At 46.2% G+C, this 14,305-nt stretch overlaps 1 long non-coding RNA gene across 2 annotated transcripts; it reads left to right on the plus strand.

Annotated features, from left to right (window-relative positions):
* Positions 1 to 5,179: 5,179 nt before the first annotated feature.
* LOC135566460 (uncharacterized) lies at positions 5,180 to 11,728 on the plus strand. Of its 2 annotated transcripts, none has more exons than XR_010462092.1 (3): positions 5,180 to 5,400; positions 10,695 to 10,857; positions 11,521 to 11,728. It is a non-coding gene; the product is annotated as an uncharacterized LOC135566460 (long non-coding RNA). The 2 variants fall into 2 exon arrangements; XR_010462091.1 differs by having other exon boundaries at positions 10,690 to 10,857; positions 11,521 to 11,727.
* Positions 11,729 to 14,305: the final 2,577 nt, after the last annotated feature.

A 14,305-nucleotide genomic window follows, 5' to 3' on the forward strand; every position in this document is an offset into this window, starting at 1 on the left:
ACCTAATGAGGTTACATACAGGGGGCACCTAATGAGGTAATGTAATGAACACTTATGAGAATGGTGGACTGAATTGTCTGGACTTTACTACTTTAAATAACACTTTTAAGATCAGTTGGAGAAGACCCACTTCTATCTGGATGCCTCATCATCAATGTTCCAGTGAAACGTTCTGCTTTTCATCGGCAGTGTCACTGCCTGGTCTTAGTATTTAACAGGCAGAGCCCTGGTCTTAGTATTTAACAGGCAGAGCCCTGGTCTTAGTATTTAACAGGCAGAGCCCTGGTCTTAGTATTTAACAGGCAGAGCCCTGGTCTTAGTATTTAACAGGCAGAGCCCTGGTCTTAGTATTTAACAGGCAGTGCCCTGGTCTTAGTATTTAACAGGCAGGGCCCTGGTCTTAGTATTTAACAGGCAGGGCCCTGGTCTTAGTATTTAACAGGCAGGGCCCTGGTCTTAGTATTTAACAGGCAGAGCCCTGGTCTTAGTATTTAACAGGCAGAGCCCTGGTCTTAGTATTTAACAGGCAGAGCCCTGGTCTTAGTATTTAACAGGCAGGGCCCTGGTCTTAGTATTTAACAGGCAGGGCCCTGGTCTTAGTATTTAACAGGCAGAGCCCTGGTCTTAGTATTTAACAGGCAGAGCCCTGGTCTTAGTATTTAACAGGCAGAGCCCTGGTCTTAGTATTTAACAGGCAGGGCCCTGGTCTTAGTATTTAACAGGCAGGGCCCTGGTCTTAGTATTTAACAGGCAGAGCCCTGGTCTTAGTATTTAACAGGCAGAGCCCTGGTCTTAGTATTTAACAGGCAGGAGCCCTGGTCTTAGTATTTAACAGGCAGAGCCCTGGTCTTAGTATTTAACAGGCAGAGCCCTGGTCTTAGTATTTAACAGGCAGAGCCCTGGTCTTAGTATTTAACAGGCAGAGCCCTGGTCTTAGTATTTAACAGGCAGGGCCCTGGTCTTAGTATTTAACAGGCAGGGCCCTGGTCTTAGTATTTAACAGGCAGGGCCCTGGTCTTAGTATTTAACAGGCAGAGCCCTGGTCTTAGTATTTAACAGGCAGGGCCCTGGTCTTAGTATTTAACAGGCAGGGCCCTGGTCTTAGTATTTAACAGGCAGAGCCCTGGTCTTAGTATTTAACAGGCAGGGCCCTGGTCTTAGTATTTAACAGGCAGGGCCCTGGTCTTAGTATTTAACAGGCAGAGCCCTGGTCTTAGTATTTAACAGGCAGAGCCCTGGTCTTAGTATTTAACAGGCAGAGCCCTGGTCTTAGTATTTAACAGGCAGGGCCCTGGTCTTAGTATTTAACAGGCAGAGCCCTGGTCTTAGTATTTAACAGGCAGAGCCCTGGTCTTAGTATTTAACAGGCAGGGCCCTGGTCTTAGTATTTAACAGGCAGAGCCCTGGTCTTAGTATTTAACAGGCAGGGCCCTGGTCTTAGTATTTAACAGGCAGAGCCCTGGTCTTAGTATTTAACAGGCAGAGCCCTGGTCTTAGTATTTAACAGGCAGGGCCCTGGTCTTAGTATTTAACAGGCAGGGCCCTGGTCTTGGTATTTAACAGGCAGGGCCCTGGTCTTAGTATTTAACAGGCAGAGCCCTGGTCTTAGTATTTAACAGGCAGGGCCCTGGTCTTAGTATTTAACAGGCAGAGCCCTGGTCTTAGTATTTAACAGGCAGAGCCCTGGTCTTAGTATTTAACAGGCAGAGCCCTGGTCTTAGTGTTTAACAGGCAGCGCCCTGGTCTTAGTGTTTAACAGGCAGAGCCCTGGTCTTAGTATTTAACAGGCAGAGCCCTGGTCTTAGTATTTAACAGGCAGAGCCCTGGTCTTAGTATTTAACAGGCAGAGCCCTGGTCTTAGTATTTAACAGGCAGAGCCCTGGTCTTAGTATTTAACAGGCAGAGCCCTGGTCTTAGTATTTAACAGGCAGAGCCCTGGTCTTAGTATTTAACAGGCAGGGCCCTGGTCTTAGTATTTAACAGGCAGGGCCCTGGTCTTAGTATTTAACAGGCGAGACCTGGTCTTAGTATTTAACAGGCAGGGCCCTGGTCTTAGTATTTAACAGGCAGAGCCCTGGTCTTAGTATTTAACAGGCCAGAGCCTGGTCTTAGTATTTAACAGGCAGAGCCCTTGGTCTTAGTATTTAACAGGCAGGGCCCTGTCTTAGTATTTAACAGGCAGGGCCTTGGTCTTAGTATTTAACAGGCAGGGCCCTGGTCTTAGTATTTAACAGGCAGAGCCCTAGTCTTCCCAGTATTTAACAGGCAGAGCCCTGGTCTTAGTATTTAACAGGCAGAGCCCTGGTCTTAGTATTTAACAGGCAGAGCCCTGGTCTTAGTATTTAACAGGCAGAGCCCTGGTCTTAGTATTTAACAGGCAGAGCCCTGGTCTTAGTATTTAACAGGCAGGGCCTGGTCTTAGTATTTAACAGGCAGGGCCCTGGTCTTAGTATTTAACAGGCAGGGCCCTGGTCTTAGTATTTAACAGGCAGAGCCCTGGTCTTAGTATTTAACAGGCAGAGCCCTGGTCTTAGTATTTAACAGGCAGAGCCCTGGTCTTAGTATTTAACAGGCAGAGCCCTGGTCTTAGTATTTAACAGGCAGGGCCCTGGTCTTAGTATTTAACAGGCAGAGCCCTGGTCTTAGTATTTAACAGGCAGGGCCCTGGTCTTAGTAACAGGCAGAGCCCTGGTCTTAGTATTTAACAGGCAGAGCCCTGGTCTTAGTGTTTAACAGGCAGCGCCCTGGTCTTAGTGTTTAACAGGCAGAGCCCTGGTCTTAGTATTTAACAGGCAGAGCCCTGGTCTTAGTATTTAACAGGCAGGGCCCTGGTCTTAGTATTTAACAGGCAGAGCCCTGGTCTTAGTATTTAACAGGCAGAGCCCTGGTCTTAGTATTTAACAGGCAGAGCCCTGGTCTTAGTATTTAACAGGCAGAGCCCTGGTCTTAGTATTTACAGGCAGAGCAGAGCCCTGGTCTTAGTATTTAACAGGCAGAGCCCTGGTCTTAGTATTTAACAGGCAGAGCCCTGGTCTTAGTATTTAACAGGCAGAGCCCTGGTCTTAGTATTTAACAGGCAGGCTTTCTTGTCATGGTCCGTAATTTATAACTATTTTTCTCTACACAGATATTATATATGGAATAATCGGGACATACTGTATAAAAATACTTCTTTGTTTTTAGAATATTGGTTCCGAAATAATTTGGTGCCAACTGGTAAATGCAGAGGGTCTTTTACTCAGTTATAAAGAATTATTATCACTTTACAAGGTCCCTGTAACACCTAAAGATTTTGCCATTGTTTTATATGCCATTCCCTCAGGTGTTGCTCTGTTATTCAGGAACGTGTCAAACCTGACCCTCAGAGCCTACCTTCTATTGACCCTGTTGACTCATCAGTAGGAAAGACCTGACCCTCAGAGCCTACCTTCTATTGACCCTGTTGACTCATCAGTAGGAAAGATTTGTTTCTCTTTTGGTCCATTCAACAACAGAGCGATACGAACCTTGTTTCAGCGGGATGTTGTACCTATACCTTATGTCATGCCTTATTGGAATGGATTTATTGATAATATCTGTTGGAAAAAAGTTTGGATGTTGCCACACACATACCTACTTGTTAACAAAATTAAGGAAGTTTCCTTTAAAATTATTCATAGATATTATCCTGCCAACCACTATATGAAGAAGTTTAAGGAAAACATCAACTCAAATGGCTCCTTTTGTAATGACCACCCAGAAACAGCATCTTTTTGGCATTGTATTCATGTAAGAAAACTGTGGCAAGACATGAGTAGGTTTATAATTGAACACATTTATGAAGACTTTACACTATTGTGGAGAGATTTACTGCTTGGATTCTTTACATACGATAGAAATAAGCTGAAACATTTTTATGTAATTAATTTCATTATTCTTTTGGCCAAATTTCATATACACAAATGTAAATGTACAAACAGAAAACCACATTTTCGTAACCTACAAAAAGAAAATTTAACTGTATTTTAAGACGGTTAAATGCTCAACTAACAAAAAAGATCTTAGAATTGTAAGTATATGTATGTTCCTTAAGGTCCTTGTGTAATTGTAATGTGATATTGTACCCCCTAGCCCCGCCCCCAGCCCCGCCATGTGATATTGTACCCCCTAGCCCCGCCCCCAGCCCCGCCATGTGATATTGTACCCCCTAGCCCCCGCCCCCCAGCCCCGCCATGTGATATTGTACCCCTAGCCCCGCCCCCAGCCCCGCCATGTGATATTGTACCCCTAGCCCCGCCCCCAGCCCCGCCATGTGATATTGTACACCCTAGCCCCGCCCCCAACCCCGCCCTCTAGCCCCTGCCCCCCAGCCCCGCCATGTGATATTGTACCCCTAGCCCCGCCATGTGATATTGTACCCCTAGCCCCTGCCCCCAGCCCCGCCATGTGATATTGTCCCCCTAGCCCCGCCCCATGCCCCGCCATTGATATTGTACCCCCCCTAGCCCTCGCCCCCAGCCCCACCATGTGATATTGTACCCCTAGCCCCGCCCCTAGCCCCGCCCCCAGCCCCACCATGTGATATTGTACCCCCTAGCCCCGCCCCCAGCCCCGCCCCCAGCCCGATTGTCCATTGTTTGTAATCTATGTATGCTTGTGTTCCCTCATGTGCTTTATGTATTGATTTGTTGTTAATAAAAATTAAATAAATCAATTACAACACAAATATCCGTTCAGTACACGTTCAAAAGATTTAGAAATATTTCTGAAACAAGACCACTATTGAAACACAGTAAAATACCTTGTTCTGTTTCCAGCTAGGTGCTAAGGTTGATGTTGTTGATTGGATGCTTAAACAACCTTAAAACAAAAAAGTTATTTTTCTTTTTCCTCTCGCTCCCGTTTCCCATATGCCCTTTGCTGGTAAAAACAGGGGAGGCAAAAAAAACTCTAAATAAATAAAAGTCACACTAAACTATCAAATATACAGTGAGGCTTGAAAGCTTGTCAAATAAAAGTCCAAAAATAGAGCACAGTGTGATTCAAGGGGTTGGTTTACAAGTAGTGCAGAGTAAGGTAGGAGAAAGTAGGTGTATGTATGTTTGTATTTCTTCTACAGTTAATGTAAACCGTGATCGGCCACACACTCCAGCACAGTAGGGGGCGACATGCATCTCAAAGCGACAATCAGCAGTAGAAACAATAACAGTGTCCTCCCCATGATGTGAGGCTGGAGTAAATGTAATCACTATCAAATTCATAGGCATAGCGGGTATTAATATTGTCTTGTGTATTTCACCTAAATCCTTTCATTAGTTGTAGTTATTTTTTTCCATATCCATAGTGTGAGTATCGACTGCTCTGTCATCTATTGCTCTAGCCTGGCTGCAGTACATTCAAGTCAGCAGCGGGAGTTTCCAGGTATGTGTTCCCCGGTGGGGGAAATGTACATATGGTATAAACGTTTAGAACAAGTACAACTTCATGTACTTTTGATAGTGTATTCAAACAGCGTGTTGCTTAGCGAGCCTTTTTTGATGGAAATATTATTCAGCTGAAAATAGTTTATCTACCGAGTGGTGCAATGTTAGGCTATCTAGCTACAGTACATACTAGCAGGCTGTCTGTAACGTAGCTGCCCTCCTGCAGGCACTTTGCTCACCACTTTCCTTCACGTTAGGGGTGTGTTTTGTGCCACATCGAGAAGTTAACCATTCATTTTATTCACCGCGGCATTTTCTGAGCTTAACTGACCAACACGCACCTCCAAATGCACAAAACCAGTGGCAGTTTCTTTCAACCAGTGGCATATTGGCTTTTTAGGTGAGCGTTGATACCGCTCTGTGATAAGTAATGTCCACTCCCAGCGCTCCTCTCCAGAGTATTGTTGGATATATAACGCAGCCGCACTCCTCTCCAGAGTATTGTTGGAGACGTAACGCAGCCGCGCTCCTCTCCAGAGTATTGTTGGAGACGTAACGCAGCCGCGCTCCTCTCCAGAGTATTGTTGGATATATAACGCAGCCGCGCTCCTCTCCAGAGTATTGTTGGAGACGTAACGCAGCCGCGCTCCTCTCCAGAGTATTGTTGGATATATAACGCAGCCGCGCTCCTCTCCAGAGTATTGTTGGATATATAACGCAGCCGCGCTCCTCTCCAGAGTATTGTTGGATATATAACGCAGCCGCGCTCCTCTCCAGAGTATTGTTGGAGACGTAACGCAGCCGCGCTCCTCTCCAGAGTATTGTTGGAGACGTAACGCAGCCGCGCTCCTCTCCAGAGTATTGTTGGAGAAGTAACGCTAAATAGGCTCAAGATAGCTCCTGATAAAGTTGGGTAGCTGATATTCAGAGCATTAATAGACACGTTGATTAGTCCCTGTTTTACAAATGGTGGCCTACCACATGGATTGGCATTCATAAAATGGCATTGAGGCCGACATGGTAGGCTACACCCCAGGAAGCACGAGGTAACGTCTTTTTTTGGTCCTGTCCAGACCTCTATTTTTGTTGCTGGTGTTTTACAGGCGGTAGGCTTACAACAGATATGCATTTATAAAATGACATGTCAGGCAACACTGTAGGCTACACGGACATACTCCAATGTCTTTTGGATGTCTTTTTTTTGGTGTAGTCTGGACCTGCCAGTTCCACATCCACAGACATTGGTTTTTGCTCCAGTCTGGACAAAAATCTGAACCAATCATAGATGTCTGTTTGGTTCAGATTTGGCGCAAACAAATGTTGAAAATATGTCATTTATAGACTTACATTCAGAACTGAAAATGAACCTGATTTCAACATCCGGAAAAGACTCCGGAGGCCTGTAATTTTCATCATATATACAGGGGGTACAGGTACAGAGTCAATGTGGAGGCTATATACAGGGGGTACAGGTACAGAGTCAATATGGAGGCTATATACAGGGGGTACCGGTACAGAGTCAATATGGAGGCTATATACAGGGTGTTACGGTACAGAGTCAATGTGGAGGCTATATACAGGGTGTTACAGTACAGAGTCAATATGGAGGCTATATACAGGGGTACCGGTAAGGAGTCAATGTGGAGGCTATATACAGGGGGTACCGGTACAGAGTCAATGTGGAGGCTATATACAGGGGGTACCGGTACAGAGTCAATGTGGAGGCTATATACAGGGGGTACCGGTACAGAGTCAATGTGGAGGCTATATACAGGGGTACCGGTACAGAGTCAATATGGAGGCTATATACAGGGGGTACCGGTACAGAGTCAATGTGGAGGCTATATACAGGAGTACCGGTACAGAGTCAATATGGAGGCTATATACAGGGGTACGCGTACAGAGTCAATATGGAGGCTATATACAGGGGGTACCGGTACAGAGTCAATATGGAGGCTATATACAGGGGTGTTACAGTACAGAGTCAATATGGAGGCTATATACAGGGTGTTACGGTACAGAGTCAATATGGAGGCTATATACAGGGGGTACCGGTACAGAGTCAATATGGAGGCTATATTCAAGGTGCTACGGTACAGAGTCAATATAGAGGCTATATACAGGGTGTTACGGCACAGAGTCAATATGGAGGCTATATACAGGGGGTACCGGTACAGAGTCAATGTGGAGGCTATATACAGGGGTACCGGTACAGAGTCAATATGGAGGCTATATACAGGGGGTACCGGTACAGAGTCAATATGGAGGCTATATACAGGGGGTACCGGTACAGAGTCAATATGGAGGCTATATACAGGGTGTTACAGTACAGAGTCAATATGGAGGCTATATACAGGGTGTTACAGTACAGAGTCAATATGGAGGCTATATACAGGGGGTACCGGTACAGAGTCAATATGGAGGCTATATACAGGGGGTACCGGTACAGAGTCAATATAGAGGCTATATACAGGGTGTTACGGTACAGAGTCAATATGGAGGCTATATACAGGGTGTTACGGTACAGAGTCAATGTGGAGGCTATATACAGGGGGTACCGGTACAGAGTCAATGTGGAGGCTATATACAGGGTGTTACGGTACAGAGTCAATATGGAGGCTATATACAGGGTGTACGGTACAGAGTCAATGTGGAGGCTATATACAGGGGGTACGGTACAGAGTCAATGTGGAGGCTATATACAGGGTGGTACCGGTACAGAGTCAATATGGAGGCTATATACAGGGTGTTACGGTACAGAGTCAATGTGGAGGCTATATACAGGGTGTTACGGTACAGAGTCAATGTGGAGGCTATATACAGGGGGTACCGGTACAGAGTCAATATGGAGGCTATATACAGGGGGTACCGGCACAGAGTCAATGTGGAGGCTATATACAGGGGTTACGGTACAGAGTCAATGTGGAGGCTATATACAGGGGGTACCGGTACAGAGTCAATGAGGAGGATATATACAGGGGGTACCGGTACAGAGTCAATATGGAGGCTATATACAGGGGGTACCGGTACAGAGTCAATATGGAGGCTATATACAGGGGGTACCGGTACAGAGTCAATATGGAGGCTATATACAGGGTGGTACGGTACAGAGTCAATATGGAGGCTATATACTGGGGGTACCGGTACAGAGTCAATGTGGAGGCTATATACAGGGGGTACCAGTACAGAGTCAATGTGGAGGCTATATACAGGGGGTACCAGTACAGAGTCAATGTGGAGGCTATATACAGGGGGTACCGGTACAGAGTCAATGTGGAGGCTATATACAGGGGGTACTGGTACAGAGTCAATGTGGAGGCTATATACAGGTGGTACTGGTACAGAGTCAATGTGGAGGCTATATACAGGGGGTACCGGCACAGAGTCAATATGGAGGCTATATACAGGGGGTACCAGTACAGAGTCAATGTGGAGGCTATATACAGGGGGTACCGGTACAGAGTCAATGTGGAGACTATATACAGGGGGTACCGGTACAGAGTCAATATGGAGGCTATATACAGGGTGTTACGGTACAGAGTCAATGTGGAGGCTATATACAGGGGGTACCGGTACAGAGTCAATATGGAGGCTATATACAGGGGGTACCGGTACAGAGTCAATGTGGGTTAGCCAGAACCACCATAGGGGTTAGCCAGAACCAAGCCAGAACCACCGTAGGGGTTAGCCAGAACCACCGTAGGGGTTAGCCAGAACCACCGTAGGGGTTAGCCAGAACCACAGTAGAGGTTAGCCAGAACCACAGTAGGGGTTAGCCAGAACCACAGTAGAGGTTAGCCAGAACCACCGTAGGGGTTAGCCAGAACCACAGTAGGGGTTAGCCAGAACCACCGTAGAGGTTAGCCAGAACCACAGTAGGGGTTAGCCAGAACCACCGTAGAGGTTAGCCAGAACCACAGTAGGGGTTAGCCAGAACCACAGTAGAGGTTAGCCAGAACCACCGTAGGGGTTAGCCAGAACCACAGTAGGGGTTAGCCAGAACCACAGTAGGGGTTAGCCAGAACCACAGTAGAGGTTAGCCAGAACCACAGTAGGGGTTAGCCAGAACCACCGTAAGGGTTAGCCAGAACCACAGTAGGGGTTAGCCGGAACCACAGTAGGGGTTAGCCGGAACCACAGTAGAGGTTAGCCAGAACCACAGTAGGGGTTAGCCAGAACCACAGTAGGGGTTAGCCAGAACCAAGCCAGAACCACAGTAGAGGTTAGCCAGAACCACAGTAGGGGTTAGCCAGAACCACAGTAGGGGTTAGCCAGAACCACAGTAGGGGTTAGCCAGAACCACCGTAAGGGTTAGCCAGAACCACAGTAGGGGTTAGCCAGAACCACAGTAGGGGTTAGCCAGAACCACCGTAAGGGTTAGCCAGTATAGTTAGTATTATGGTATTATTCAGATACACATTGGGATGCCTTGAATGTACACTGTCTGTGTTTTGATTCTGAGGAGGGAGGTGTCCAGCATTGAGAAGCTCACGTTCAATGTATTTATTTAATGGATATGATATAAACATCTACCACTCTAACCCTCACACAACGCTACACAACCCTCACACAACCCTAACAACCCACATAACCTTAACACAACCCTCACACAACCCTAACAACCCCACACAACCTCCCTAACGCACAACCCTCACACAACCCTAACAACCCACATAACCTTAACACAACCCTCACACAACCCTAACAACCCCCACATAACCTTAACACAACCCTCACACAACCCTAACAACCCCCACATAACCTTAACACAACCCTCACACAACCCTCACACAACCCTCACACAACCCTCACAACCCTAACAACCCCACACAACCTCCACATAACCCTCACACAACCCTAACAACCCCCACATAACCTTAACACAACCCTCACACAACCCTAACAACCCCACATAACCTCACACAACGCAACACAACCCTAACAACCCCCATAACCTAACACAACCCTAACAACCCTCACACAACCCTCACACAACGCTAACACAACGCTAACACAACCCTCACACAACCCTAACAACCCCCACATAACCCTAACACAACCCTAACAACCCCCACACAACCCTCACACAATTCTAACACAACCCGCACACAACCCTAACACAACCCTCACACAACCCTAACAACCCTCACACATCCCTAATACAACCCTCACATAACCCTAACACAACCCTCACACAATTCTAACACAACCCTCACACAACTCTAACACAACCCTCACACAACGCTAACACAACCCTCACACAACCCTAACACAACCCCTAACTCAGTACAGATCAGAGATGCCGTCTAACGTGGAGATCAAGGCGAGGGTGAGCAATGCGACACGATTGGCGGAGAGAGCCAGCCAGCTAAGCCAATCAGAGGGAACAGTAATCCGCCAGCAGGACACGTTCTTCAACTGCAGCACCGGACGGCTTAAACTACGTAACCTGATGGTACACACACACACCACACCACACCACACACACACACCACACACACACACCACACACACCACACACACACACACACACACCATACACACCACACACACCACACCATACACACCACACACACACACACCACACACACCACACACACACACCACACACACACACACCACACCACACCATACACACCACACACACACACACCACACCACACACACCACACACACACCACACCACACCATACACACCACACCATACACACCACACCACACACACACACACCACACCACACCATACACACCACACACACACACCACACCACACCACACCACACACACCACACCACACCACACACACCACACACCACACACACCACACCACACACACACACACACACACACACACCACACCACCACACACCACACACACACCACACCATACCACACACACCACACACACCATACACACCACACACCACACACACACCACACCACACCATACACACCACACACACACCACACACCACACCAACACCACACACACACACACACACACCACACACACACATAACCCCCCCACACACCACACACACATAACCCCCACACACACACACACATAAACAACCCCTCCCCACACATGCTTTGGCCTGAAGTTGTGTTTGTCCAGCAGGATGGGAGTGGTCAGTTAATCTTCTATGAGAGACCAGATTGTGACGGGCCCAAGGTGTCCAACTACTCTCTCTCTACTACACAGGACCCAGAGGGGCTCAGAGTGAGTAGCTACTACACCACTACTCTCTCTACTACACAGGACCCAGAGGGGCTCAGAGTGAGTAGCTACTCCACCACTACTCTCTCTACTACACAGGACCCAGAGGGGCTCAGAGTGAGTAGCTACTCCACCACTCCTGTCCCTACTCCAACACTACTGTACCTACTCCAACACTACTGTCCCTACTCCAACACTACTGTACCTACTACAACACTACTGTACCTACTACAACACTACTGTACCTACTCCAACTCTATTGTACCTACTCCAACACTACTGTACCTACTACACAGTGAGTAGCTACTACAACACTACTGTCCCTACTACAACACTACTGTACCTACTACAACACTACTGTACCTACTCCAACTCTATTGTACCTACTCCAACACTACTGTACCTACTACACAGTGAGTAGCTACTACAACACTACTGTACCTACTCCAACTCTATTGTACCTACTCCAACTCTATTGTACCTACTCCAACACTACTGTACCTACTCCAACTCTATTGTACCTACTACAACACTACTGTACCTACTACAACACTACTGTACCTACTCCAACTCTATTGTACCTACTCCAACACTACTGTACCTACTACACACTACTATTGTACCTACTACAACACTACTGTACCTACTACAACACTACTGCACCTACTACAACACTACTAGTACCTACTACAACACTACTGTACCTACTACACAGTGAGTAGCTACTACAACACTACTGTACCTACTACAACACTACTGTACCATACTACACAGTGAGTAGCTACTACAACACTACTGTCCCTACTACAACACTACTGTACTACTACAACACTACTAGTACCTACTACAACACTACTGTACTACTACACAGTACGTAGCTACTACAACACTACTGTACCTACTACACATGAGTAGCTACTACAACACTACTGTACCTACTACAACACTACTGTACCTACTACACAGTGACGTACCTACTACAACACTACTGTACCTACTACACAGTGAGTAGCTACTCCAACACTACTGTACCTACTCCAACACTATTGTACCTACTACAACACTACTAGTACCTACTACAACACTACTGTACCTACTACAACTACTACTGTACCTACTCCAACACTACTGTACCTACTACACACTGAGTAGCTACTACAACACTACTGTACCTACTACAACACTACTGTACCTACTACAACACTACTGCTACACTACTACAACACTACTGTCCCTACTACACAGTGAGTAGCTACTACAACACTACTGTACCTATTACAACAGTGAGTAGCTACTCCAACACTACTGTACACTACTCCAACACTACTGCTACACTACTACAACAGTGAGTAGCTACTCCAACACTACTGTGCCTACTCCAACACTACTGTGCACTACTACAACACTACTGTACACTACTACAACACTACTGTACCTACTACAACACTACTGTACCTACTACACAGTGAGTAGCTACTACAACACTACTGTACCTACTACAGCACTACTGTACCTACTACAACACTACTGTACCTACTCCAACACTACTGTACCTACTACAGTGAGTAGCTACTACAACACTACTGTACCTACTACAACACTACTGTACCTACTACACAGTGAGTAGCTACTCCAACACTACTGTACCTACTCCAATACTACTGTACCTACTACAACACTACTGTACTACTACAACCACTACTATCACTACTACAACACTACTACAACACTACTACAACACTACTACTACACGTGAGTAGCTACTACACCACTACTATACCTACTACAACACTACTGTACCTCACTACACAGTGAGTAGCTACTCCAACACTACTATACCTACTACCACATACTACTGTACCTACTACAACACTACTGTACACTACTACAACACTACTGTACCTACTACAACACTACTGCTACACTACTACAACACTACTGTCACCTACTACACAGTGAGTAGCTACTCCAACACTACTGTACCTACTCCAATACTACTGTACCTACTACAACACTACTGTCCCTACTACACTACTACTGTCCCTACTACAACACTACTGTACACTACTACAACACTACTGTCACCTACTACACAGTGAGTAGCTACTACACCATTACTGTACCTACTCCAACACTACTAGTGCACTACTACAACACTACTGTACCTACTACACACTGAGTAGCTACTACAACACTACTGTCCCTACTCCAACACTACTGCTACCTACTACAACACTACTGTACACTACTACAACACTACTGTACACTATTACAACACTACTACTATACTACTACAACACTACTGCTACACTACTACACAGTGAGTAGCTACTACAACACTACTGTACCTACTACAACACTACTATATACTACTACAACACTACTGTACCTACTCACAATACTACTGTACTCTACTACAGTGAGTAGCTACTCCAATACTGTCCCTACTACAACACTACTGTACCTACTACAGTGAGTAGCTACTCCAACACTACTGTCCCTACTCCAACACTCCTGTACCTACTACACAGTGAGTAGCTACTCCAACACTACTGTGCCTACTACAACACTACTGTACCTACTACACAGTGAGTAGCTACTACAACACTACTGTACCTACTACAGCAGTGAGTAGCTACTACAACACTACTGTACCTACTCCAACACTACTGTACCTACTACAACA

This window comes from Oncorhynchus nerka, unplaced genomic scaffold (genome assembly GCF_034236695.1).
Source record: "Oncorhynchus nerka isolate Pitt River unplaced genomic scaffold, Oner_Uvic_2.0 unplaced_scaffold_4847, whole genome shotgun sequence".
In the NCBI taxonomy this organism is placed as follows: Eukaryota; Metazoa; Chordata; class Actinopteri; order Salmoniformes; family Salmonidae; genus Oncorhynchus; species Oncorhynchus nerka.